The 25600-nt window shown below is 45.2% G+C and overlaps 8 non-coding genes and 2 pseudogenes across 8 annotated transcripts; all 10 read left to right on the forward strand.

Moving 5' to 3' along the window:
• Window positions 1–1632: 1632 nt before the first annotated feature.
• Window positions 1633–1823, forward strand: LOC130339324 (U2 spliceosomal RNA). The gene has a single exon (XR_008879713.1). It is a non-coding gene; the product is annotated as a U2 spliceosomal RNA (small nuclear RNA).
• Window positions 1824–3918: 2095 nt separating this feature from the next.
• Window positions 3919–4109, forward strand: LOC130339325 (U2 spliceosomal RNA). Its single transcript, XR_008879714.1, has one exon. It is a non-coding gene; the product is annotated as a U2 spliceosomal RNA (small nuclear RNA).
• Window positions 4110–6212: 2103 nt separating this feature from the next.
• LOC130339273 (U2 spliceosomal RNA) lies at window positions 6213–6405 on the forward strand. Its single transcript, XR_008879677.1, has one exon. It is a non-coding gene; the product is annotated as a U2 spliceosomal RNA (small nuclear RNA).
• A 2072-nt stretch (window positions 6406–8477) lies between these two features.
• On the forward strand, window positions 8478–8637 carry LOC130339291 (U2 spliceosomal RNA; annotated as a pseudogene).
• Window positions 8638–9331: 694 nt separating this feature from the next.
• LOC130339287 (U2 spliceosomal RNA) lies at window positions 9332–9516 on the forward strand. Its single transcript, XR_008879687.1, has one exon. It is a non-coding gene; the product is annotated as a U2 spliceosomal RNA (small nuclear RNA).
• A 2096-nt stretch (window positions 9517–11612) lies between these two features.
• On the forward strand, window positions 11613–11803 carry LOC130339340 (U2 spliceosomal RNA). Its single transcript, XR_008879728.1, has one exon. It is a non-coding gene; the product is annotated as a U2 spliceosomal RNA (small nuclear RNA).
• Window positions 11804–13898: 2095 nt separating this feature from the next.
• On the forward strand, window positions 13899–14089 carry LOC130339326 (U2 spliceosomal RNA). The gene has a single exon (XR_008879715.1). It is a non-coding gene; the product is annotated as a U2 spliceosomal RNA (small nuclear RNA).
• Window positions 14090–16179: 2090 nt separating this feature from the next.
• LOC130339327 (U2 spliceosomal RNA) lies at window positions 16180–16370 on the forward strand. The gene has a single exon (XR_008879716.1). It is a non-coding gene; the product is annotated as a U2 spliceosomal RNA (small nuclear RNA).
• Window positions 16371–18446: 2076 nt separating this feature from the next.
• LOC130339298 (U2 spliceosomal RNA) lies at window positions 18447–18579 on the forward strand (annotated as a pseudogene).
• A 5170-nt stretch (window positions 18580–23749) lies between these two features.
• Window positions 23750–23935, forward strand: LOC130339281 (U2 spliceosomal RNA). The gene has a single exon (XR_008879682.1). It is a non-coding gene; the product is annotated as a U2 spliceosomal RNA (small nuclear RNA).
• The last annotated feature ends 1665 nt before the right edge of the window (window positions 23936–25600 follow it).

The following is a 25600-nucleotide window of genomic DNA, read 5'->3' on the forward strand; positions in this document are numbered from 1 at the left end:
ATAACATGGGGGGGGGGGGGGGTCTCCTGGCTGTTCACACAGGTGTGTCATTGCTGTACATTGACCATGCATTGCTTCTGTGGTATTGCAAAGGCAAAGACAAATGCTTCCAGCCATCCATTGCACTAATGGATTGGTCATCAGCTGGCTGTCTATGTCCCGCATCAATATAGACCAAAGTACAGAGGGTTAGGCTATGCTATTGTGCACCTACCTGATGCATCAGAAGGTGCGAGGCCCTTGCTAAATTCTGTGCACAGACTTTGAGATCTATACTTTAGACTGTATCTAAACCTGCTCCAACATGGACTGACATTCTGGCCTACTTTCAGCCGATGCGACTTGTCTGTCGCTGAACAGTCGCTTTTTATGTATTCAGCACCTATGTATAATGTTGTAAAAATGCTCTAGAAGCTAAAGTCGCAGAAATGTCACACATATTTGGCCTGCAACTTTCTGTGCGACAAATTCAGACAGGAAAAATCAGTATAAATCCTTAGAAAATTATCCCCCAGTGTCTCCATCTGCTGGCGGTATTGAATAAGCATTGCTGCACTGATGGGGTATGCATTAGACGAAAAAAAAGAAGAAAAAGAAGAATAATACGCCCAGAAAAGAGGCGAAAAGGAGAAAAACGTAAAAAAACGTGAAAAAAAAGTAAGAGGAAGAGAAGGGAAAAAAAGGTGGAAATGGGTTTAAAAGTGATTTCGGCGGAGAAATATATATATATATATATATATATATATATATATATATATACGCGCACACACACACATATATATAAACGTATTCTCCGTTGAGATATTGCAGCCGCTGCTGTGTCCAGGCCCAGGAGCCTTAGCACTGTGCTGTGATGTCACTCAATACCACTGACATCACTAGGTGTAAACAACATCTCTCCTTTGCTGTGTATGTGACTATGGAGCTGTTTGGTGATGTCGTCTATTATGGCCTTCATAGAAGCAACAGGAGATTGTTGCATCCATCTAGAACCCTCAGAACTACAGTGCTATGATGTCACTCACTTCCACAGGCCTTGCAGAGTGTAAACAACAACAACCCAGCTTTGTTGTGTATGTAACCATAGGGATTTGTGATGTCACCTAGAACCTTCACAGCAGCGACAGCTTTATGAGGAGCATCAGCACTGCTCTGCCTGAGCAGAACCATCACCGCCATAGGTTGTCAAATAACCCGGGTTTAACCCACACAGGTAAGTCCAATGGGGTGCAGGCATGTCCTCTATGCTTACAGCTTCCCGTGGGTGTTGGTTTGATACCGTTTGGGGACAGCCAAGGAGGCATCTGCAGGCAACAAAGGTAGGTGTGTGCTTGTGTGTGTGTTTCCTATGCAGATCCTAAGCCCAGTGTCACATGCAAGTAGGAGGAGTAAGAAGGGTTCCTGGCAAATCCGGGTTATGGATTGCATTTAAAAAGGCCCCGTGGGAGTGCAATGGGCCCCTGTCTTGCTGCTTAGCAATAATGGTATGGGTTTAGGTTCTGCTGTGTGTACTGGTGGTTGACTGCCCCCCAGCCCAGAGTGTGCATGGAAAATTGTCTGGCAGCCTCCCTGACAGCAAGCAGTGATAGTGCCCATGAAGGGCACCTTGTTGGGCCCGCCCCTTTCACGGTTATCGCTTCTCGGCCTTTTGGCTAAGATCAAGTGTAGTATCTGTTCTTATCAGTTTAATATCTGATACGTCCCCTATCTGGGGACCATATATTAAATGGATTTTTGAGAACGGGGGCCGATTTCGAAGCTTGCTTCCGTCGCCCTATGCATTGACCCGATATGGCAGTATCTTCGGGTACAGTGCACCACCCCCTTACAGGGTTAAAAAGAAAGATTCCTACTTTCATTGCTACCTACTTGCTGGCTAGCCAGCTAGCCAGCCCTGTGGGCCTTGCTGCTGCTGCAGCCAAAAAACAAAAGGTGGTGCTGCTGCTGCTTCTGCTGCTTCTGCTTCTGCTTGTGTCTGGCCGCTGTTGGAGCGTCCAGGCACAGGACTTCTGCTGCTGCTGACTAAATGGCCTCCTTAATTGGATCATTTGAGTAGCCAGCACACCTGTGCAGGTAGGGCATGACATGATAGGCAGCTGCCTTGATAGCGGGTGGGTGCTGAATGTTCCTAATTGACAAAATAAGATTAATGCTTATGAAGAAATATAAAATCTCATCCCTTCCCCAATATCGCGCCACACCCCTACCCCTTAATTCCCTGGTTGAACTTGATGGACATATGTCTTTTTTCGACCGTACTAACTATGTAACTATGTAACATAACATGGGGGGGGGGGGGGTCTCCTGGCTGTTCACACAGGTGTGTCATTGCTGTACATTGACCATGCATTGCTTCTGTGGTATTGCAAAGGCAAAGACAAATGCTTCCAGCCATCCATTGCACTAATGGATTGGTCATCAGCTGGCTGTCTATGTCCCGCATCAATATAGACCAAAGTACAGAGGGTTAGGCTATGCTATTGTGCACCTACCTGATGCATCAGAAGGTGCGAGGCCCTTGCTAAATTCTGTGCACAGACTTTGAGATCTATACTTTAGACTGTATCTAAACCTGCTCCAACATGGACTGACATTCTGGCCTACTTTCAGCCGATGCGACTTGTCTGTCGCTGAACAGTCGCTTTTTATGTATTCAGCACCTATGTATAATGTTGTAAAAATGCTCTAGAAGCTAAAGTCGCAGAAATGTCACACATATTTGGCCTGCAACTTTCTGTGCGACAAATTCAGACAGGAAAAATCAGTATAAATCCTTAGAAAATTATCCCCCAGTGTCTCCATCTGCTGGCGGTATTGAATAAGCATTGCTGCACTGATGGGGTATGCATTAGACGAAAAAAAAGAAGAAAAAGAAGAATAATACGCCCAGAAAAGAGGCGAAAAGGAGAAAAACGTAAAAAAACGTGAAAAAAAAGTAAGAGGAAGAGAAGGGAAAAAAAGGTGGAAATGGGTTTAAAAGTGATTTCGGCGGAGAAATATATATATATATATATATATATATATATATATATATATATATATATACGCGCACACACACACATATATATAAACGTATTCTCCGTTGAGATATTGCAGCCGCTGCTGTGTCCAGGCCCAGGAGCCTTAGCACTGTGCTGTGATGTCACTCAATACCACTGACATCACTAGGTGTAAACAACATCTCTCCTTTGCTGTGTATGTGACTATGGAGCTGTTTGGTGATGTCGTCTATTATGGCCTTCATAGAAGCAACAGGAGATTGTTGCATCCATCTAGAACCCTCAGAACTACAGTGCTATGATGTCACTCACTTCCACAGGCCTTGCAGAGTGTAAACAACAACAACCCAGCTTTGTTGTGTATGTAACCATAGGGATTTGTGATGTCACCTAGAACCTTCACAGCAGCGACAGCTTTATGAGGAGCATCAGCACTGCTCTGCCTGAGCAGAACCATCACCGCCATAGGTTGTCAAATAACCCGGGTTTAACCCACACAGGTAAGTCCAATGGGGTGCAGGCATGTCCTCTATGCTTACAGCTTTCCGTGGGTGTTGGTTTGATACCGTTTGGGGACAGCCAAGGAGGCATCTGCAGGCAACAAAGGTAGGTGTGTGCTTGTGTGTGTGTTTCCTATGCAGATCCTAAGCCCAGTGTCACATGCAAGTAGGAGGAGTAAGAAGGGGTTCCTGGCAAATCCGGGTTATGGATTGCATTTAAAAAGGCCCCGTGGGAGTGCAATGGGCCCCTGTCTTGCTGCTTAGCAATAATGGTATGGGTTTAGGTTCTGCTGTGTGTACTGGTGGTTGACTGCCCCCCAGCCAGAGTGTGCATGGAAAATTGTCTGGCAGCCTCCCTGACAGCAAGCAGTGATAGTGCCCATGAAGGGCACCTTGTTGGGCCCGCCCCTTTCACGGTTATCGCTTCTCGGCCTTTTGGCTAAGATCAAGTGTAGTATCTGTTCTTATCAGTTTAATATCTGATACGTCCCCTATCTGGGGACCATATATTAAATGGATTTTTGAGAACGGGGGCCGATTTCGAAGCTTGCTTCCGTCGCCCTATGCATTGACCCGATATGGCAGTATCTTCGGGTACAGTGCACCACCCCCCTTACAGGGTTAAAAAGAAAGATTCCTACTTTCATTGCTACCTGCTTGCTGCTAGCCAGCTAGCCAGCCCTGTGGGCCTTGCTGCTGCTGCAGCCAAAAAACAAAAGGTGGTGCTTCTGCTGCTTCTGCTTCTGCTTGTGTCTGGCCACTGTTGGAGCGTCCAGGCACAGGACTTCTGCTGCTGCTGACTAAATGGCCTCCTTAATTGGATCATTTGAGTAGCCAGCACACCTGTGCAGGTAGGGAATGACATGATAGGCAGCTGCCTTGATAGCGGGTGGGGTGCTGAATGTTCCTAATTGACAAAATAAGATTAATGCTTATGAAGAAATATAAAATCTCATCCCTTCCCCAATATCGCGCCACACCCCTACCCCTTAATTCCCTGGTTGAACTTGATGGACATATGTCTTTTTTTCGACCGTACTAACTATGTAACTATGTAACATAACATGGGGGGGGGGGGGGGGGTCTCCTGGCTGTTCACACAGGTGTGTCATTGCTGTACATTGACCATGCATTGCTTCTGTGGTATTGCAAAGGCAAAGACAAATGCTTCCAGCCATCCATTGCACTAATGGATTGGTCATCAGCTGGCTGTCTATGTCCCGCATCAATATAGACCAAAGTACAGAGGTTAGGCTATGCTATTGTGCACCTACCTGATGCATCAGAAGGTTGCGAGGCCCTTGCTAAATTCTGTGCACAGACTTTGAGATCTATACTTTAGACTGTATCTAAACCTGCTCCAACATGGACTGACATTCTGGCCTACTTTCAGCCGATGCGACTTGTCTGTCGGCTGAACAGGTCGCTTTTTATGTATTCAGCACCTATGTATAATGTTGTAAAAAATGCTCTAGAAGCTAAAGTCGCAGAAATGTCACACATATTTGGCCTGCAACTTTCTGTGCGACCAAATTCAGACAGGAAAAATCAGTATAAATCCTTAGAAATTATCCCCCAGTGTCTCCATCTGCTGGCGGTAATGAATAAGCATTGCTGCACTGATGGGTATGCATTAGACGAAAAAAAAGAAGAAAAAGAAGAATAATACGCCCAGAAAAGAGGCGAAAGGAGGAAAAAACGTAAAAAAAAACGTGAAAAAAAAGTAAGAGGAAGAGAAGGGAAAAAAAGGTGGAAATGGGTTTAAAAGTGATTTCGGCGGAGAAATATATATATATATATATATATATATATATATATATATATATATATATACGCGCACACACACACATATATATAAACGTATTCTCCGTTGAGATATTGCAGCCGCTGCTGTGTCCAGGCCCAGGAGCCTTAGCACTGTGCTGTGATGTCACTCAATACCACTGACATCACTAGGTGTAAACAACATCTCTCCTTTGCTGTGTATGTGACTATGGAGCTGTTTGGTGATGTCGTCTATTATGGCCTTCATAGAAGCAACAGGAGATTGTTGCCATCCATCTAGAACCCTCAGAACTACAGTGCTATGATGTCACTCACTTCCACAGGCCTTGCAGAGTGTAAACAACAACAACCCAGCTTTGTTGTGTATGTAACCATAGGGATTTGTGATGTCACCTAGAACCTTCACAGCAGCGACAGCTTTATGAGGAGCATCAGCACTGCTCTGCCTGAGCAGAACCATCACCCCGCCATAGGTTGTCAAATAACCCGGGTTTAAACCCACACAGGTAAGTCCAATGGGGTGCAGGCATGTCCTCTATGCTTACAGCTTCCCGTGGGTGTTGGTTTGATACCGTTTGGGGACAGCCAAGGAGGCATCTGCAGGCAACAAAGGTAGGTGTGTGCTTGTGTGTGTGTTTCCTATGCAGATCCTAAGCCCAGTGTCACATGCAAGTAGGAGGAGTAAGAAGGGTTCCTGGCAAATCCGGGTTATGGATTGCATTTAAAAAGGCCCCGTGGGAGTGCAATGGGCCCCTGTCTTGCTGCTTAGCAATAATGGTATGGGTTTTAGGTTCTGCTGTGTGTACTGGTGGTTGACTGCCCCCCAGCCCAGAGTGTGCATGGAAAATTGTCTGGCAGCCTCCCTGACAGCAAGCAGTGATAGTGCCCATGAAGGGCACCTTGTTGGGCCCCGCCCCTTTCACGGGTTATCGCTTTCTCGGCCTTTTGGCTAAGATCAAGTGTAGTATCTGTTCTTATCAGTTTAATATCTGATACGTCCCCTATCTGGGGGACCATATATTAAATGGATTTTTGAGAACGGGGGCCGATTTCGAAGCTTGCTTCCGTCGCCCTATGCATTGACCTGATATGGCAGTATCTTCGGGTACAGTGCACCACCCCCTTACAGGGTTAAAAAGAAAGATTCCTACTTTCATTGCTACCTGCTTGCTGGCTAGCCAGCTAGCCAGCCCTGTGGGCCCTTGCTGCTGCTGCAGCCAAAAAACAAAAGGTGGTGCTGCAGCTGCTTCTGCTGCTTCTGCTTCTGCTTGTGTCTGGCCGCTGTTGGAGCGTCCAGGCACAGGACTTCTGCTGCTGCTGACTAAATGGCCTCCTTAATTGGATCATTTGAGTAGCCAGCACACCTGTGCAGGTAGGGCATGACATGATAGGCAGCTGCCTTGATAGCGGGTGGGTGCTGAATGTTCCTAATTGACAAAATTAAGATTAATGCTTATGAAGAAATATAAAATCTCATCCCTTCCCCCAATATCGCGCCACACCCCTACCCCTTAATTCCCTGGTTGAACTTGATGGACATATGTCTTTTTTCGACCGTACTAACTATGTAACTATGTAACATAACATGGGGGGGGGGGGGGGGGGGGGTCTCCTGGCTGTTCACACAGGTGTGTCATTGCTGTACATTGACCATGCATTGCTTCTGTGGTATTGCAAAGGCAAAGACAAATGCTTCCAGCCATCCATTGCACTAATGGATTGGTCATCAGCTGGCTGTCTATGTCCCGCATCAATATAGACCAAAGTACAGAGGGTTAGGCTATGCTATTGTGCACCTACCTGATGCATCAGAAGGTGCGAGGCCCTTGCTAAATTCTGTGCACAGACTTTGAGATCTATACTTTAGACTGTATCTAAACCTGCTCCAACATGGACTGACATTCTGGCCTACTTTCAGCCGATGCGACTTGTCTGTCGCTGAACAGTCGCTTTTTATGTATTCAGCACCTATGTATAATGTTGTAAAAATGCTCTAGAAGCTAAAGTCGCAGAAATGTCACACATATTTGGCCTGCAACTTTCTGTGCGGACAAATTCAGACAGGAAAAATCAGTATAAATCCTTAGAAAATTATCCCCCAGTGTCTCCATCTGCTGGCGGTATTGAATAAGCATTGCTGCACTGATGGGGTATGCATTAGACGAAAAAAAAAGAAGAAAAAGAAGAATACTACGCCCAGAAAAGAGGCGAAAAGGAGAAAAAACGTAAAAAAACGTGAAAAAAAAAGTAAGAGGAAGAGAAGGGAAAAAAAGGTGGAAATGGGTTTAAAAGTGATTTCGGCGGAGAAATGATATAATATATATATATATATATATATATATATATACGCGCACAACACACACATATATATAAACGTATTCTCCGTTGAGATATTGCAGCCGCTGCTGTGTCCAGGCCCAGGAGCCTTAGCCACTGTGCTGTGATGTCACTCAATACCACTTGACATCACTAGGTGTAAACAACATCTCTCCTTTGCTGTTGTATGTGACTATGGAGCTGTTTGGTGATGTCGTCTATTATGGGCCGTTCATAGAAGCAACAGGAGATTGTTGCATCCCATCTAGAACCCTCAGAACTACAGTGCTATGATGTCACTCACTTCCACAGGCCTTGCAGAGTGTAAACAACAACAACCCAGCTTTGTTGTGTATGTAACCATAGGGATTTGTGATGTCACCTAGAACCTTCACAGCAGCGACAGCTTTATGAGGAGCATCAGCACTGCTCTGCCTGAGCAGAACCATCACCGCCATAGGTTGTCCAAATAACCCGGGTTTACCCACACAGGTAAGTCCAATGGGGTGCAGGCCATGTCCTCTATGTTGGGGACAGCCAAGGAGGCATCTGCAGGCAACAAAGGTAGGTGTGTGCTTGTGTGTGTGTTTCCTATGCAGATCCTAAGCCCAGTGTCACATGCAAGTAGGAGGAGTAAGAAGGGTTCCTGGCAAATCCGGGTTATGGATTGCATTTAAAAAGGCCCCGTGGGAGTGCAATGGGCCCCTGTCTTGCTGCTTAGCAATAATGGTATGGGTTTAGGTTCTGCTGTGTGTACTGGTGGTTGACTGCCCCCCAGCCCAGAGTGTGCATGGAAAATTGTCTGGCAGCCTCCCTGACAGCAAGCAGTGATAGTGCCCATGAAGGGCACCTTGTTGGGCCCGCCCCTTTCACGGTTATCGCTTCTCGGCCTTTTGGCTAAGATCAAGTGTAGTATCTGTTCTTATCAGTTTTCATGCTGGTGGGGATGGGTGCTGCATGGAGGATGCAGGTGTACCAGGGCTTTCCGGGGCTGGTTCTGAGGAATCAGCTCGACGGCTGCCCCGATGTGACCTGTTCCCTCCGGGTCTCGCCATGAGGCTGAGAGGGTCTAGAGCCGAGGTACTTTTGTGCCTCGGGGAGTGGTGACCCCGAGGTGCCGAAACTCACTGGGAGAATAGACTCACTGGGTTGAAGCACGGGCACCATAATCTCTTCACCTTGTGGCACTCACCTCTTGATTCCCGGCCTTCTGGCTAGGATCAGAGAAATTTTTATAGATCCGGCCGGATGTCCGGGCAGTATATCTGCACACATTCACTTATTTATTTCTTTTTTTGTCTCACTGTGTCACTTTTTGCGTGTTGTGTGTTCACAGGATTTGTCAGGATGCGTTAGCCCTTCTGGGTGTCCCTCCTGGCGGTCTAGGGGAGGTGTGTGTGGCCATTAGGTTCCGCACCTCCCTGCAAACACCCCGGGTACTCCTGCTTTGGCAGGGTACCTACCGTAATCGGCTCTGCGGGCAGATACCTTGGCTAACGCCAAGGGGGATGCCGGGAGCATTTGTGGTCCCCTAGTAGCTTCGGCGAAAAGGGGCATCGAACCTGGAACCTCGCAGGTACCTTTTGGTCCGGAGGCGAAGGGTAAGGTTTGTTGGGGGGCCTCTCTCCTATCGGAGAAGGGCTTGCGATAGACCGCATCCTTTGTGCACGTTTTTTTAGTGTAACACGTTTGCACTTTTTCTTGCACTTTGGGTGAATCGAAAGCACGTTCCTCGGCTTTAGATAAAAAAAAAAAAAAAAAAATCTGTTCTTATCAGTTTAATATCTGATACGTCCCCTATCTGGGGACCATATATTAAATGGATTTTTGAGAACGGGGGCCGATTTCGAAGCTTGCTTCCGTCGCCATATGCATTGACCCGATATGGCAGTATCTTCGGGTACAGTGCACCACCCCCTTACAGGGTTAAAAAGAAAGATTCCTACTTTCATTGCTACCTGCTTGCTGGCTAGCCAGCTAGCCAGCCCTGTGGGCCTTGCTGCTGCTGCAGCCAAAAAACAAAAGGTGGTGCTGCTGCTGCTTCTGCTGCTTCTGCTGCTTCTGCTTCTGCTTGTGTCTGGCCGCTGTTGGAGCGTCCAGGCACAGGACTTCTGCTGCTGCTGACTAAATGGCCTCCTTAATTGGATCATTTGAGTAGCCAGCACACCTGTGCAGGTAGGGCATGACATAATAGGCAGCTGCCTTGATAGCGGGTGGGTGCTGAATGTTCCTAATTGACAAAATAAGATTAATGCTTATGAAGAAATATAAAATCTCATCCCTTCCCCAATATCGCGCCACACCCCTACCCCTTAATTCCCTGGTTGAACTTGATGGACATATGTCTTTTTTCGACCGTACTAACTATGTAACTATGTAACATAACATGGGGGGGGGGGGTCTCCTGGCTGTTCACACAGGTGTGTCATTGCTGTACATTGACCATGCATTGCTTCTGTGGTATTGCAAAGGCAAAGACAAATGCTTCCAGCCATCCATTGCACTAATGGATTGGTCATCAGCTGGCTGTCTATGTCCCGCATCAATATAGACCAAAGTACAGAGGGTTAGGCTATGCTATTGTGCACCTACCTGATGCATCAGAAGGTGCGAGGCCCTTGCTAAATTCTGTGCACAGACTTTGAGATCTATACTTTAGACTGTATCTAAACCTGCTCCAACATGGACTGACATTCTGGCCTACTTTCAGCCGATGCGACTTGTCTGTCGCTGAACAGTCGCTTTTTATGTATTCAGCACCTATGTATAATGTTGTAAAAATGCTCTAGAAGTTAAAGTCGCAGAAATGTCACACATATTTGGCCTGCAACTTTCTGTGCGACAAATTCAGACAGGAAAAATCAGTATAAATCCTTAGAAAATTATCCCCCAGTGTCTCCATCTGCTGGCGGTATTGAATAAGCATTGCTGCACTGATGGGGTATGCATTAGACGAAAAAAAAGAAGAAAAAGAAGAATAATACGCCCAGAAAAGAGGCGAAAAGGAGAAAAACGTAAAAAAACGTGAAAAAAAAGTAAGAGGAAGAGAAGGGAAAAAAAGGTGGAAATGGGTTTAAAAGTGATTTCGGCGGAGAAATATATATATATATATATATATATATATATATATATATATATATACGCACACACACACATATATATAAACGTATTCTCCGTTGAGATATTGCAGCCGCTGCTGTGTCCAGGCCCAGGAGCCTTAGCACTGTGCTGTGATGTCACTCAATACCACTGACATCACTAGGTGTAAACAACATCTCTCCTTTGCTGTGTATGTGACTATGGAGCTGTTTGGTGATGTCGTCTATTATGGCCTTCATAGAAGCAACAGGAGATTGTTGCATCCATCTAGAACCCTCAGAACTACAGTGCTATGATGTCACTCACTTCCACAGGCCTTGCAGAGTGTAAACAACAACAACCCAGCTTTGTTGTGTATGTAACCATAGGGATTTGTGATGTCACCTAGAACCTTCACAGCAGCGACAGCTTTATGAGGAGCATCAGCACTGCTCTGCCTGAGCAGAACCATCACCGCCATAGGTTGTCAAATAACCCGGGTTTAACCCACACAGGTAAGTCCAATGGGGTGCAGGCATGTCCTCTATGCTTACAGCTTCCCGTGGGTGTTGGTTTGATACCGTTTGGGGACAGCCAAGGAGGCATCTGCAGGCAACAAAGGTAGGTGTGTGCTTGTGTGTGTGTTTCCTATGCAGATCCTAAGCCCAGTGTCACATGCAAGTAGGAGGAGTAAGAAGGGTTCCTGGCAAATCCAGGTTATGGATTGCATTTAAAAAGGCCCCGTGGGAGTGCAATGGGCCCCTGTCTTGCTGCTTAGCAATAATGGTATGGGTTTAGGTTCTGCTGTGTGTACTGGTGGTTGACTGCCCCCCAGCCCAGAGTGTGCATGGAAAATTGTCTGGCAGCCTCCCTGACAGCAAGCAGTGATAGTGCCCATGAAGGGCACCTTGTTGGGCCCGCCCCTTTCACGGTTATCGCTTCTCGGCCTTTTGGCTAAGATCAAGTGTAGTATCTGTTCTTATCAGTTTAATATCTGATACGTCCCCTATCTGGGGACCATATATTAAATGGATTTTTGAGAACGGGGGCCGATTTCGAAGCTTGCTTCTGTCGCCCTATGCATTGACCCGATATGGCAGTATCTTCGGGTACAGTGCACCACCCCCTTACAGGGTTAAAAAGAAAGATTCCTACTTTCATTGCTACCTGCTTGCTGGCTAGCCAGCTAGCCAGCCCTGTGGGCCTTGCTGCTGCTGCAGCCAAAAAACAAAAGGTGGTGCTGCTGCTGCTTCTGCTGCTTCTGCTTCTGCTTGTGTCTGGCCGCTGTTGGAGCGTCCAGGCACAGGACTTCTGCTGCTGCTGACTAAATGTCCTCCTTAATTGGATCATTTGAGTAGCCAGCACACCTGTGCAGGTAGGGCATGACATGATAGGCAGCTGCCTTGATAGCGGGTGGGTGCTGAATGTTCCTAATTGACAAAATAAGATTAATGCTTATGAAGAAATATAAAATCTCATCCCTTCCCCAATATCGCGCCACACCCCTACCCCTTAATTCCCTGGTTGAACTTGATGGACATATGTCTTTTTTCGACCGTACTAACTATGTAACTATGTAACATAACATGGGGGGGGGGGGGGGGTCTCCTGGCTGTTCACACAGGTGTGTCATTGCTGTACATTGACCATGCATTGCTTCTGTGGTATTGCAAAGGCAAAGACAAATGCTTCCAGCCATCCATTGCACTAATGGATTGGTCATCAGCTGGCTGTCTATGTCCCGCATCAATATAGACCAAAGTACAGAGGGTTAGGCTATGCTATTGTGCACCTACCTGATGCATCAGAAGGTGCGAGGCCCTTGCTAAATTCTGTGCACAGACTTTGAGATCTATACTTTAGACTGTATCTAAACCTGCTCCAACATGGACTGACATTCTGGCCTACTTTCAGCCGATGCGACTTGTCTGTCGCTGAACAGTCGCTTTTTATGTATTCAGCACCTATGTATAATGTTGTAAAAATGCTCTAGAAGCTAAAGTCGCAGAAATGTCACACATATTTGGCCTGCAACTTTCTGTGCGACAAATTCAGACAGGAAAAATCAGTATAAATCCTTAGAAAATTATCCCCCAGTGTCTCCATCTGCTGGCGGTATTGAATAAGCATTGCTGCACTGATGGGGTATGCATTAGACGAAAAAAAAGAAGAAAAAGAAGAATAATACGCCCAGAAAAGAGGCGAAAAGGAGAAAAACGTAAAAAAACGTGAAAAAAAAGTAAGAGGAAGAGAAGGGAAAAAAAGGTGGAAATGGGTTTAAAAGTGATTTCGGCGGAGAAATATATATATATATATATATATATATATATATATATATATATATATACGCGCACACACACACATATATATAAACGTATTCTCCGTTGAGATATTGCAGCCGCTGCTGTGTCCAGGCCCAGGAGCCTTAGCACTGTGCTGTGATGTCACTCAATACCACTGACATCACTAGGTGTAAACAACATCTCTCCTTTGCTGTGTATGTGACTATGGAGCTGTTTGGTGATGTCGTCTATTATGGCCTTCATAGAAGCAACAGGAGATTGTTGCATCCATCTAGAACCCTCAGAACTACAGTGCTATGATGTCACTCACTTCCACAGGCCTTGCAGAGTGTAAACAACAACAACCCAGCTTTGTTGTGTATGTAACCATAGGGATTTGTGATGTCACCTAGAACCTTCACAGCAGCGACAGCTTTATGAGGAGCATCAGCACTGCTCTGCCTGAGCAGAACCATCACCGCCATAGGTTGTCAAATAACCCGGGTTTAACCCACACAGGTAAGTCCAATGGGGTGCAGGCATGTCCTCTATGCTTACAGCTTCCCGTGGGTGTTGGTTTGATACCGTTTGGGGACAGCCAAGGAGGCATCTGCAGGCAACAAAGGTAGGTGTGTGCTTGTGTGTGTGTTTCCTATGCAGATCCTAAGCCCAGTGTCACATGCAAGTAGGAGGAGTAAGAAGGGTTCCTGGCAAATCCGGGTTATGGATTGCATTTAAAAAGGCCCCGTGGGAGTGCAATGGGCCCCTGTCTTGCTGCTTAGCAATAATGGTATGGGTTTAGGTTCTGCTGTGTGTACTGGTGGTTGACTGCCCCCCAGCCCAGAGTGTGCATGGAAAATTGTCTGGCAGCCTCCCTGACAGCAAGCAGTGATAGTGCCCATGAAGGGCACCTTGTTGGGCCCGCCCCTTTCACGGTTATCGCTTCTCGGCCTTTTGGCTAAGATCAAGTGTAGTATCTGTTCTTATCAGTTTAATATCTGATACGTCCCCTATCTGGGGACCATATATTAAATGGATTTTTGAGAACGGGGGCCGATTTCGAAGCTTGCTTCCGTCGCCCTATGCATTGACCCGATATGGCAGTATCTTCGGGTACAGTGCACCACCCCCTTACAGGGTTAAAAAGAAAGATTCCTACTTTCATTGCTACCTACTTGCTGGCTAGCCAGCTAGCCAGCCCTGTGGGCCTTGCTGCTGCTGCAGCCAAAAAACAAAAGGTGGTGCTGCTGCTGCTTCTGCTGCTTCTGCTTCTGCTTGTGTCTGGCCGCTGTTGGAGCGTCCAGGCACAGGACTTCTGCTGCTGCTGACTAAATGGCCTCCTTAATTGGATCATTTGAGTAGCCAGCACACCTGTGCAGGTAGGGCATGACATGATAGGCAGCTGCCTTGATAGCGGGTGGGTGCTGAATGTTCCTAATTGACAAAATAAGATTAATGCTTATGAAGAAATATAAAATATCATCCCTTCCCCAATATCGCGCCACACCCCTACCCCTTAATTCCCTGGTTGAACTTGATGGACATATGTCTTTTTTCGACCGTACTAACTATGTAACTATGTAACATAACATGGGGGGGGGGGGGAGGCTCCTGGCTGTTCACACAGGTGTGTCATTGCTGTACATTGACCATGCATTGCTTCTGTGGTATTGCAAAGGCAAAGACAAATGCTTCCAGCCATCCATTGCACTAATGGATTGGTCATCAGCTGGCTGTCTATGTCCCGCATCAATATAGACCAAAGTACAGAGGGTTAGGCTATGCTATTGTGCACCTACCTGATGCATCAGAAGGTGCGAGGCCCTTGCTAAATTCTGTGCACAGACTTTGAGATCTATACTTTAGACTGTATCTAAACCTGCTCCAACATGGACTGACATTCTGGCCTACTTTCAGCCGATGCGACTTGTCTGTCGCTGAACAGTCGCTTTTTATGTATTCAGCACCTATGTATAATGTTGTAAAAATGCTCTAGAAGCTAAAGTCGCAGAAATGTCACACATATTTGGCCTGCAACTTTCTGTGCGACAAATTCAGACAGGAAAAATCAGTATAAATCCTTAGAAAATTATCCCCCAGTGTCTCCATCTGCTGGCGGTATTGAATAAGCATTGCTGCACTGATGGGGTATGCATTAGACGAAAAAAAAGAAGAAAAAGAAGAATAATACGCCCAGAAAAGAGGCGAAAAGGAGAAAAACGTAAAAAAACGTGAAAAAAAAGTAAGAGGAAGAGAAGGGAAAAAAAGGTGGAAATGGGTTTAAAAGTGATTTCGGCGGAGAAATATATATATATATATATATATATATATATATATATATATATACGCGCACACACACACATATATATAAACGTATTCTCCGTTGAGATATTGCAGCCGCTGCTGTGTCCAGGCCCAGGAGCCTTAGCACTGTGCTGTGATGTCACTCAATACCACTGACATCACTAGGTGTAAACAACATCTCTCCTTTGCTGTGTATGTGACTATGGAGCTGTTTGGTGATGTCGTCTATTATGGCCTTCATAGAAGCAACAGGAGATTGTTGCATCCATCTAGAACCCTCAGAACTACAGTGCTATGATGTCACTCACTTCCACAGGCCTTGCAGAGTGTAAACAACAACAACCCAGCTTTGTTGTGTATGTAACCATAGGGATTTGTGATGTCACCTAGAACCTTCACAGCAGCGACAGCTTTATGAGGAGCATCAGCACTGCTCTGCCTGAGCAGAACCATCACCGCCATAGGTTGTCAAATAACCCGGGTTTAACCCACACAGGTAAGTCCAATGGGGTGCAGGCATGTCCTCTATGCTTACAGCTTCCCGTGGGTGTTGGTTTGATACCGTTTGGGGACAGCCAAGGAGGCATCTGCAGGCAACAAAGGTAGGTGTGTGCTTGTGTGTGTGTTTCCTATGCAGATCCTAAGCCCAGTGTCACATGCAAGTAGGAGGAGTAAGAAGGGTTCCTGGCAAATCCGGGTTATGGATTGCATTTAAAAAGGCCCCGTGGGAGTGCAATGGGCCCCTGTCTTGCTGCTTAGCAATAATGGTATGGGTTTAGGTTCTGCTGTGTGTACTGGTGGTTGACTGCCCCCCAGCCCAGAGTGTGCATGGAAAATTGTCTGGCAGCCTCCCTGACAGCAAGCAGTGATAGTGCCCATGAAGGGCACCTTGTTGGGCCCGCCCCTTTCACGGTTATCGCTTCTCGGCCTTTTGGCTAAGATCAAGTGTAGTATCTGTTCTTATCAGTTTAATATCTGATACGTCCCCTATCTGGGGACCATATATTAAATGGATTTTTGAGAACGGGGGCCGATTTCGAAGCTTGCTTCCGTCGCCCTATGCATTGACCCGATATGGCAGTATCTTCGGGTACAGTGCACCACCCCCTTACAGGGTTAAAAAGAAAGATTCCTACTTTCATTGCTACCTGCTTGCTGGCTAGCCAGCTAGCCAGCCCTGTGGGCCTTGCTGCTGCTGCAGCCAAAAAACAAAAGGTGGTGCTGCTGCTGCTTCTGCTGCTTCTGCTTCTGCTTGTGTCTGGCCGCTGTTGGAGCGTCCAGGCACAGGACTTCTGCTGCTGCTGACTAAATGGCCTCCTTAATTGGATCATTTGAGTAGCCAGCACACCTGTGCAGGTAGGGCATGACATGATAGGCAGCTGCCTTGATAGCGGGTGGGTGCTGAATGTTCCTAATTGACAAAATAAGATTAATGCTTATGAAGAAATATAAAATCTCATCCCTTCCCCAATATCGCGCCACACCCCTACCCCTTAATTCCCTGGTTGAACTTGATGGACATATGTCTTTTTTCGACCGTACTAACTATGTAACTATGTAACATAACATGGGGGGGGGGGGGGGTCTCCTGGCTGTTCACACAGGTGTGTCATTGCTGTACATTGACCATGCATTGCTTCTGTGGTATTGCAAAGGCAAAGACAAATGCTTCCAGCCATCCATTGCACTAATGGATTGGTCATCAGCTGGCTGTCTATGTCCCGCATCAATATAGACCAAAGTACAGAGGGTTAGGCTATGCTATTGTGCACCTACCTGATGCATCAGAAGGTGCGAGGCCCTTGCTAAATTCTGTGCACAGACTTTGAGATCTATACTTTAGACTGTATCTAAACCTGCTCCAACATGGACTGACATTCTGGCCTACTTTCAGCCGATGCGACTTGTCTGTCGCTGAACAGTCGCTTTTTATGTATTCAGCACCTATGTATAATGTTGTAAAAATGCTCTAGAAGCTAAAGTCGCAGAAATGTCACACATATTTGGCCTGCAACTTTCTGTGCGACAAATTCAGACAGGAAAAATCAGTATAAATCCTTAGAAAATTATCCCCCAGTGTCTCCATCTGCTGGCGGTATTGAATAAGCATTGCTGCACTGATGGGGTATGCATTAGACGAAAAAAAAGAAGAAAAAGAAGAATAATACGCCCAGAAAAGAGGCGAAAAGGAGAAAAACGTAAAAAAACGTGAAAAAAAAGTAAGAGGAAGAGAAGGGAAAAAAAGGTGGAAATGGGTTTAAAAGTGATTTCGGCGGAGAAATATATATATATATATATATATATATATACGCGCACACACACACATATATATAAACGTATTCTCCGTTGAGATATTGCAGCCGCTGCTGTGTCCAGGCCCAGGAGCCTTAGCACTGTGCTGTGATGTCACTCAATACCACTGACATCACTAGGTGTAAACAACATCTCTCCTTTGCTGTGTATGTGACTATGGAGCTGTTTGGTGATGTCGTCTATTATGGCCTTCATAGAAGCAACAGGAGATTGTTGAATCCATCTAGAACCCTCAGAACTACAGTGCTATGATGTCACTCACTTCCACAGGCCTTGCAGAGTGTAAACAACAACAACCCAGCTTTGTTGTGTATGTAACCATAGGGATTTGTGATGTCACCTAGAACCTTCACAGCAGCGACAGCTTTATGAGGAGCATCAGCACTGCTCTGCCTGAGCAGAACCATCACCGCCATAGGTTGTCAAATAACCCGGGTTTAACCCACACAGGTAAGTCCAATGGGGTGCAGGCATGTCCTCTATGCTTACAGCTTCCCGTGGGTGTTGGTTTGATACCGTTTGGGGACAGCCAAGGAGGCATCTGCAGGCAACAAAGGTAGGTGTGTGCTTGTGTGTGTGTTTCCTATGCAGATCCTAAGCCCAGTGTCACATGCAAGTAGGAGGAGTAAGAAGGGTTCCTGGCAAATCCGGGTTATGGATTGCATTTAAAAAGGCCCCGTGGGAGTGCAATGGGCCCCTGTCTTGCTGCTTAGCAATAATGGTATGGGTTTAGGTTCTGCTGTGTGTACTGGTGGTTGACTGCCCCCCAGCCCAGAGTGTGCATGGAAAATTGTCTGGCAGCCTCCCTGACAGCAAGCAGTGATAGTGCCCATGAAGGGCACCTTGTTGGGCCCGCCCCTTTCACGGTTATCGCTTCTCGGCCTTTTGGCTAAGATCAAGTGTAGTAATACAGGAGATCTGGTCAGAAGGTACTCGGGTACCCCTCTCCTCGGCCTTGTGGGATCGCCCAGGTTTATTGCCTGGGCTTCACCCACTTGTTGCTATTGGGGAGAGGGCTTAGTCCCAGGGTAACGGGTTGCGATCGCCTCTCAAAGCCTTCGGGTGGAGAGAGGTTTGAGCGAATTGGCTGGTTGGTTGGAGCGGAGAGAACCAGACCAAAACACGAATGAACCATGGATGAAGATCTAGATCCTGGTTCGGTACCGGCTTATGCCCGGATTAAACACACTGTGCGGGTCATTCTCACAGGTGATGCGGCGGATGCACGTGGCATGAGGTTCGTGATAGAGGACGTGCTCGACAAGATTCTTAATGTTCGTAAGCGAGAGATTTTGGCCATCCAGGATTACCCTAAGCGGAGGATCTACGACTGCACTTTCATAGGGGAAGGCGTATTCTTAGATGCAGTAATGAAAATTCCAAAGCAAGATGATCCGAGGCTTAAGGGTATCCAAATTGTCGAGCACGTCCTAGATGAAACCAAGTTGATTGTCGTGAAGATGTACTCCCCTTTTGTAAATCAGAGAGAGATCGATGGGTTCCTGGCAGCCTACTTTAAAAAGGTGGAGTTCAGAGGAAAAATCATGAACGACTGTGGTGTCTGGACCTCAAAATGGCGATATCAAGTCACGTGCAACAAAGACCCCACCCTCCCAGGGGGGATACTATTACCGCCTGCTCGTTTTAAATTAAACAATGTGTGTGGCGACCTCTTTTTTGCGGGAATGCCAAACTTCTGCAGAAGGTGCCAACGTTATGGGCACATAAAGGAAAATTGTGAAAGTTCCTGTAAGAAATGTGGAAGCATGCAACATGAAACAGAAAAATGTGATAAGGGTTTGAGATGTAATTTTTGCCGTCACTTTGGTCACGTGTATGCTTTCTGTCCCCACAGACCAAAAAAAACCACAGAACAGCAAGGGCAACCCAAGAGAGACGTCCGGAGACCAGCCTGGGGAAAAGCCAGAGAGGAGGAGCACCCCCCACAAGAAGAGGTAAGCTGTGAGATGGAGACCACGGCCCCCCCAAAAGAACCCCAGGAGAAAGAGGCACAGGTGGAAAGGGGGACCCCAAATGAGAGGAGGCCGGGGAAGAGAAATGCCAGAGGGGATCGGGCAGATACCTCAGAGAAGGTGGAAGAGCGAGAGGTGCCCGATTCCACCCCGGAAGGTCCTCCTGCTCGGGGTCCCCCTGAGTGTGAAAACCCGGACGGAGTAGCAAAGGTGAAAAGACGAAGGGGCTCCAAAGGGCGTCCGGACTCGGAGGTGGTCCAGGAGGAGCAGATGGAAGTTCCTGTCGTGACGGGGGCTCCAAGTGAAGCTCCTCCACAGGTCCCAGCGGTGGATACCCCTCCTCCTCCCAGCCAGGAGGAGGTTTCAGGGGTGACCATCTCCGAGGTCCCGGAAACGGACCTAAGTACGCACCCGACCCCTATGGAGGGGCAAGAGGTGGACGCCGAAAAAGAGAATGGAGCCCAGAAGCTGTTCTTACCAATGTACTCCGTCTATACACCTGTGGTCTTGGAAGAGGGGGGCTGCTCGAGCGATGGTGGTTCCTCTCCGGCTTCCTCTATGTGTACGGTAGAGTCAGAGGTGGGGGGTAACGAGAGCTCCAGTGCGCAATCTGGTTTTTAGTTTGTTATCTGAGCCTCCCTTTTTTTTACATCTCCAATGGCTGAGTTGTCCGGATTGTCTATGAATGTAAGAAGTATAAGTTCACGAGCGAAACGGGTTGCCCTTTTTAACTACTTGTCTATTTTTGCTGCTTCTGTGGTTTTCCTGCAGGAGTGCGGCATCCCGCATAGTTTAAATTATGAAAAGTATAAAAAAGATTGGGTACACGGTCCATCAGTCTGGTCTGGATCTAACGAATCCAGATCAGCAGGGGTCGCCATACTTTTTAAAGGAAATGCTTTTATTGATTTTATTCATGAGATTTTACCAGGCAGAATTTTATTGGTTAAAGCTTTTATTGATGGTATTAAATGGCAGTTTTTAAATTTTTATGGTTCACCCAATAAAAATGATAGAGCACGGATGTTAGAGATTTTACCCCTTTTTATCAATGATTCTGAACCTCTTATTTTAGCAGGTGATTTTAATTGTATTTTAAGGGGGGAGCACCGTTTTACCAATTCAGTAAGTAGAAACTATGATAAAACATCTTCTATGTTAAAAAATATGATTATTGATTTTAGACTTACTGATGTTTTTAAGAAATGCAATAGTATTTTACCAGAAAGAGACGGTGTGACCTGGAGCAACGCAAACTGCAGCTCCAGGATCGATTTTATCTTCTGTTCTTATCAAGTACTGCCTTTTAAGTGTGATGTTTTAACCAATGTTTTTTCTGATCACAAACTTTTATCTTTTAAGGTGAAGAGTGATTTTAGAAAAAAGACTGGGAGGAATGCCTGGAAGATGAATGTATCCCTTTTAGAAGATCCGCAGGTTTTATCCGATTTTATCAACTTCTACAAGGACTGCAGACGGGTAAGAGATCCTAACACTCCCATCAGTATATGGTGGGAGAAAATGAAAATAAAAATAAAAGAGTTTTTTATTAGAGTAGGGATCTCTAGAGCTAAAGAGAAGCGTGAGTTTTACTCCCTTCTAAATACCCGTCTGCAAACCCTGTACAAATTCAGAGACAATGGTATAGAGGTTTATAGAGAAATTACTGACTTAAAAAAAGAAATAAAACAGTGCCTGGAGCAGAAGGGAAAAGAGATAATTTTCAGATCCAAAATAAAGCACCTTGAAGAGAACGAGACCTGCTCCAGGTACTTTTTTAAGAAAGTAACGGATAAAAAGGTTTTAATTGATAATATACAAGGAGAAAAAGATGTACAGGGTATTTTAAAAAGGGTACATTCATTTTATGCGGATCTTTTTAATACAAAAAATATTGATATTGATTTTATGAATGACTCATTGAAGGAGATTACCAATGTTTTAGACCCTGTGTCCCAGTCTCTTTTACAGAGGGAGATCTCGGAACAGGAGGTTTTAGAGACGATCAGGAGTTTTAAATCCGGTAAGGTGCCTGGTCCTGACGGTATACCCATTGAGTTTTATGTCATTTTTTATGGTGTTTTAAAAGATGACCTTTTTTCCCTTTTTACAGAAGTATTTAAAACAAAAGCCCTCCCAGGTTCATGGAGGAAGGGTGATGTCTCCCTGCTGTTCAAAAAGGGAGACCGGTCAGATCTAAAGAACTGGAGACCAATCACCCTCCTCAACTGTGACTACAAAGTGATGGCAAAACTGTGCGCAAATAGATTAAAAAGTGTAATAGAGAAAATAATCCATTCAAATCAGGTCTGTGGGGTGCCTGGGAGGAGCATATGGGAAAATCTTAACCTTTTAAAAGATGTGATTAGTGACACAAAGTCTAGAAACGGAAAACTAGCCATTTTATCCTTAGACTTCGAGAAGGCTTTTGACAGAGTGTCACATTTTTATCTTTTTAAGGTTTTAGAGAAAATGGGTATACCTGAAGGCTTTTTATTGTCTCTTAAGGCCTTTTATAAAAACTGCACAAGCAAGATTTTAGTTAACGGTTTTAAGACACAGGATGTGATTTTAAATTCCGGAGTGAAGCAGGGGTGTCCTTTGTCCCCACTACTTTTCATATGTGCGCTTGAGCCTCTACTATGCACCTTGAGGAGAGATAAGCAAATAAGAGGGGTCCCCCTGCCGGGAGGAGGGGGACTAGAGGCTAAAGTAGTGGGGTACATGGACGATGTGGCAGTGCTTGGAAGGGACACCCCATCGCTTCAAAAAGCCCTAAAGCAAGTTGAATTTTTTTGTTGTGCCTCCGGTTTTAAGGTAAATTTTAATAAAAGCAGTGTTTTAAATATAGGAGGACTGTTTTTAAGGGATTTACCCATTCCTGTGTCTGAGTCTGTGCAGATTTTAGGGGTCTCCTTCAGTGAGTCAAACAATGGTTTTAATAGCTGGGACTTGGTGGCTCAAAAAATAAACACAAAAATTTGTGTGTGGAACATGAGAAAGCTAACGATGGAGGGGAAGGTTTTAGTTACAAAGATGGTGATTTTACCCATTTTATTGTATCTTGGCATGGTCTTTCCACCCCCCGAAATGATTTTAAATAAAATTATTAAAGCATGTTTTACCTTTTTATGGAGCTCCAAGAGTGAAAAATTGAGAAGAGAGATCGTCATGATGCCAAAGGGTATGGGTGGAAAGGACTTCCCCGACATCAGGGCGTTCCTTTTTACCAAGTTTTTTAGCATGTGTGTTAGCACACTTTTTAAGGATAGTTACTGGTCATATTTTATCCGTTTTAATACAGGTTTTTTTATGAGGAGGAATGGGTGGTTTAAAACTGTTTTAAGCTGTCCTTATGCTTTTAATCTTCCCCAACAATACAAGATTTTAGAGAAAATTTTCAACTTGTACAACTTTAACGGAAAAAGTATTAATGAAGTAACTAATAGCAAAAAAATGTTAAAATATATTAAAGAAAGTGGTTTTATTGCCCCTGTGAATAATTTTAATGAAGAGAAATGCAGGAAAATATGGAAGATGGCAAATATGATTTATCTTTTTAATTCACAGAAAGATCTGGCCTGGAGCTGCATACACGAGTGTCTTCCATGCCGGGCATTCCAGCACCGAAGAAGGATGGCCAACACTGCAGTATGCCCGAGGGAGGGCTGCCAGGAACCCGAGACCGTGTACCACCTTTTCTGGACTTGTTTTTATGCAAAAAGGATATGGACTAAAATACTCCCTCTGGTGAAGAAGATAACAGAAATAAAGGACTTAAACTCTGCAGCTGTTTTTTATGGATGTCTGGAATGCCCAATACGGACTCAAGAGACAATGGCATGGAAGATCATAAACTGTGTTAAAGCAGCTCTATGGAATGCCAGAAACATTTTACTTTTTAAACATGAGATTTTATCTGTGAATGATGTTTTAGCTCTTTGTTTTAGTGATATGTACCAGTACTTTTTATTAGACAAGAAATATTATCCTTTATTAGCTAGAAAATGGTATTTTAATGAATGGAACGCCCTTTTGTAAAGCCACCAAGTGCCCATTTTAAGTGTATTATGATTGTATTTATGTGAACTTTTATTGTTATATGTGATTTTATTATCAAAATTTGTTTTTATTGAAAAAAAATTATATTTATAAATCGTAATGCACTTTGTAAAATGTTATGAATTCTAAATAAAAAGATACCCCTCAGGGGTAGCCAAGTTAAAAAAAAATCTGTTCTTATCAGTTTAATATCTGATACGTCCCCTATCTGGGGACCATATATTAAATGGATTTTTGAGAACGGGGGCCGATTTCGAAGCTTGCTTCCGTCGCCCTATGCATTGACCCGATATGGCAGTATCTTCGGGTACAGTGCACCACCCCCTTACAGGGTTAAAAAGAAAGATTCCTACTTTCATTGCTATCTGCTTGCTGGCTAGCCAGCTAGCCAGCCCTGTGGGCCTTGCTGCTGCTGCAGCCAAAAAACAAAAGGTGGTGCTGCTGCTGCTTCTGCTGCTTCTGCTTCTGCTTGTGTCTGGCCGCTGTTGGAGCGTCCAGGCACAGGACTTCTGCTGCTGCTGACTAAATGGCCTCCTTAATTGGATCATTTGAGTAGCCAGCACACCTGTGCAGGTAGGGCATGACATGATAGGCAGCTGCCTTGATAGCGGGTGGGTGCTGAATGTTCCTAATTGACAAAATAAGATTAATGCTTATGAAGAAATATAAAATCTCATCCCTTCCCCAATATCGCGCCACACCCCTACCCCTTAATTCCCTGGTTGAACTTGATGGACATATGTCTTTTTTCGACCGTACTAACTATGTAACTATGTAACATAACATGGGGGGGGGGGGGGGTCTCCTGGCTGTTCACACAGGTGTGTCATTGCTGTACATTGACCATGCATTGCTTCTGTGGTATTGCAAAGGCAAAGACAAATGCTTCCAGCCATCCATTGCACTAATGGATTGGTCATCAGCTGGCTGTCTATGTCCCGCATCAATATAGACCAAAGTACAGAGGGTTAGGCTATGCTATTGTGCACCTACCTGATGCATCAGAAGGTGCGAGGCCCTTGCTAAATTCTGTGCACAGACTTTGAGATCTATACTTTAGACTGTATCTAAACCTGCTCCAACATGGACTGACATTCTGGCCTACTTTCAGCCGATGCGACTTGTCTGTCGCTGAACAGTCGCTTTTTATGTATTCAGCACCTATGTATAATGTTGTAAAAATGCTCTAGAAGCTAAAGTCGCAGAAATGTCACACATATTTGGCCTGCAACTTTCTGTGCGACAAATTCAGACAGGAAAAATCAGTATAAATCCTTAGAAAATTATCCCCCAGTGTCTCCATCTGCTGGCGGTATTGAATAAGCATTGCTGCACTGATGGGGTATGCATTAGACGAAAAAAAAGAAGAAAAAGAAGAATAATACGCCCAGAAAAGAGGCGAAAAGGAGAAAAACGTAAAAAAACGTGAAAAAAAAGTAAGAGGAAGAGAAGGGAAAAAAAGGTGGAAATGGGTTTAAAAGTGATTTCGGCGGAGAAATATATATATATATATATATATATATATATATATATATACGCGCACACACACACATATATATAAACGTATTCTCCGTTGAGATATTGCAGCCGCTGCTGTGTCCAGGCCCAGGAGCCTTAGCACTGTGCTGTGATGTCACTCAATACCACTGACATCACTAGGTGTAAACAACATCTCTCCTTTGCTCTGTATGTGACTATGGAGCTGTTTGGTGATGTTGTCTATTATGGCCTTCATAGAAGCAACAGGAGATTGTTGCATCCATCTAGAACCCTCAGAACTACAGTGCTATGATGTCACTCACTTCCACAGGCCTTGCAGAGTGTAAACAACAACAACCCAGCTTTGTTGTGTATGTAACCATAGGGATTTGTGATGTCACCTAGAACCTTCACAGCAGCGACAGCTTTATGAGGAGCATCAGCACTGCTCTGCCTGAGCAGAACCATCACCGCCATAGGTTGTCAAATAACCCGGGTTTAACCCACAC

Source organism: Hyla sarda, unplaced genomic scaffold (assembly GCF_029499605.1).
Source record: "Hyla sarda isolate aHylSar1 unplaced genomic scaffold, aHylSar1.hap1 scaffold_540, whole genome shotgun sequence".
Lineage (NCBI taxonomy): Eukaryota > Metazoa > Chordata > Amphibia > Anura > Hylidae > Hyla > Hyla sarda.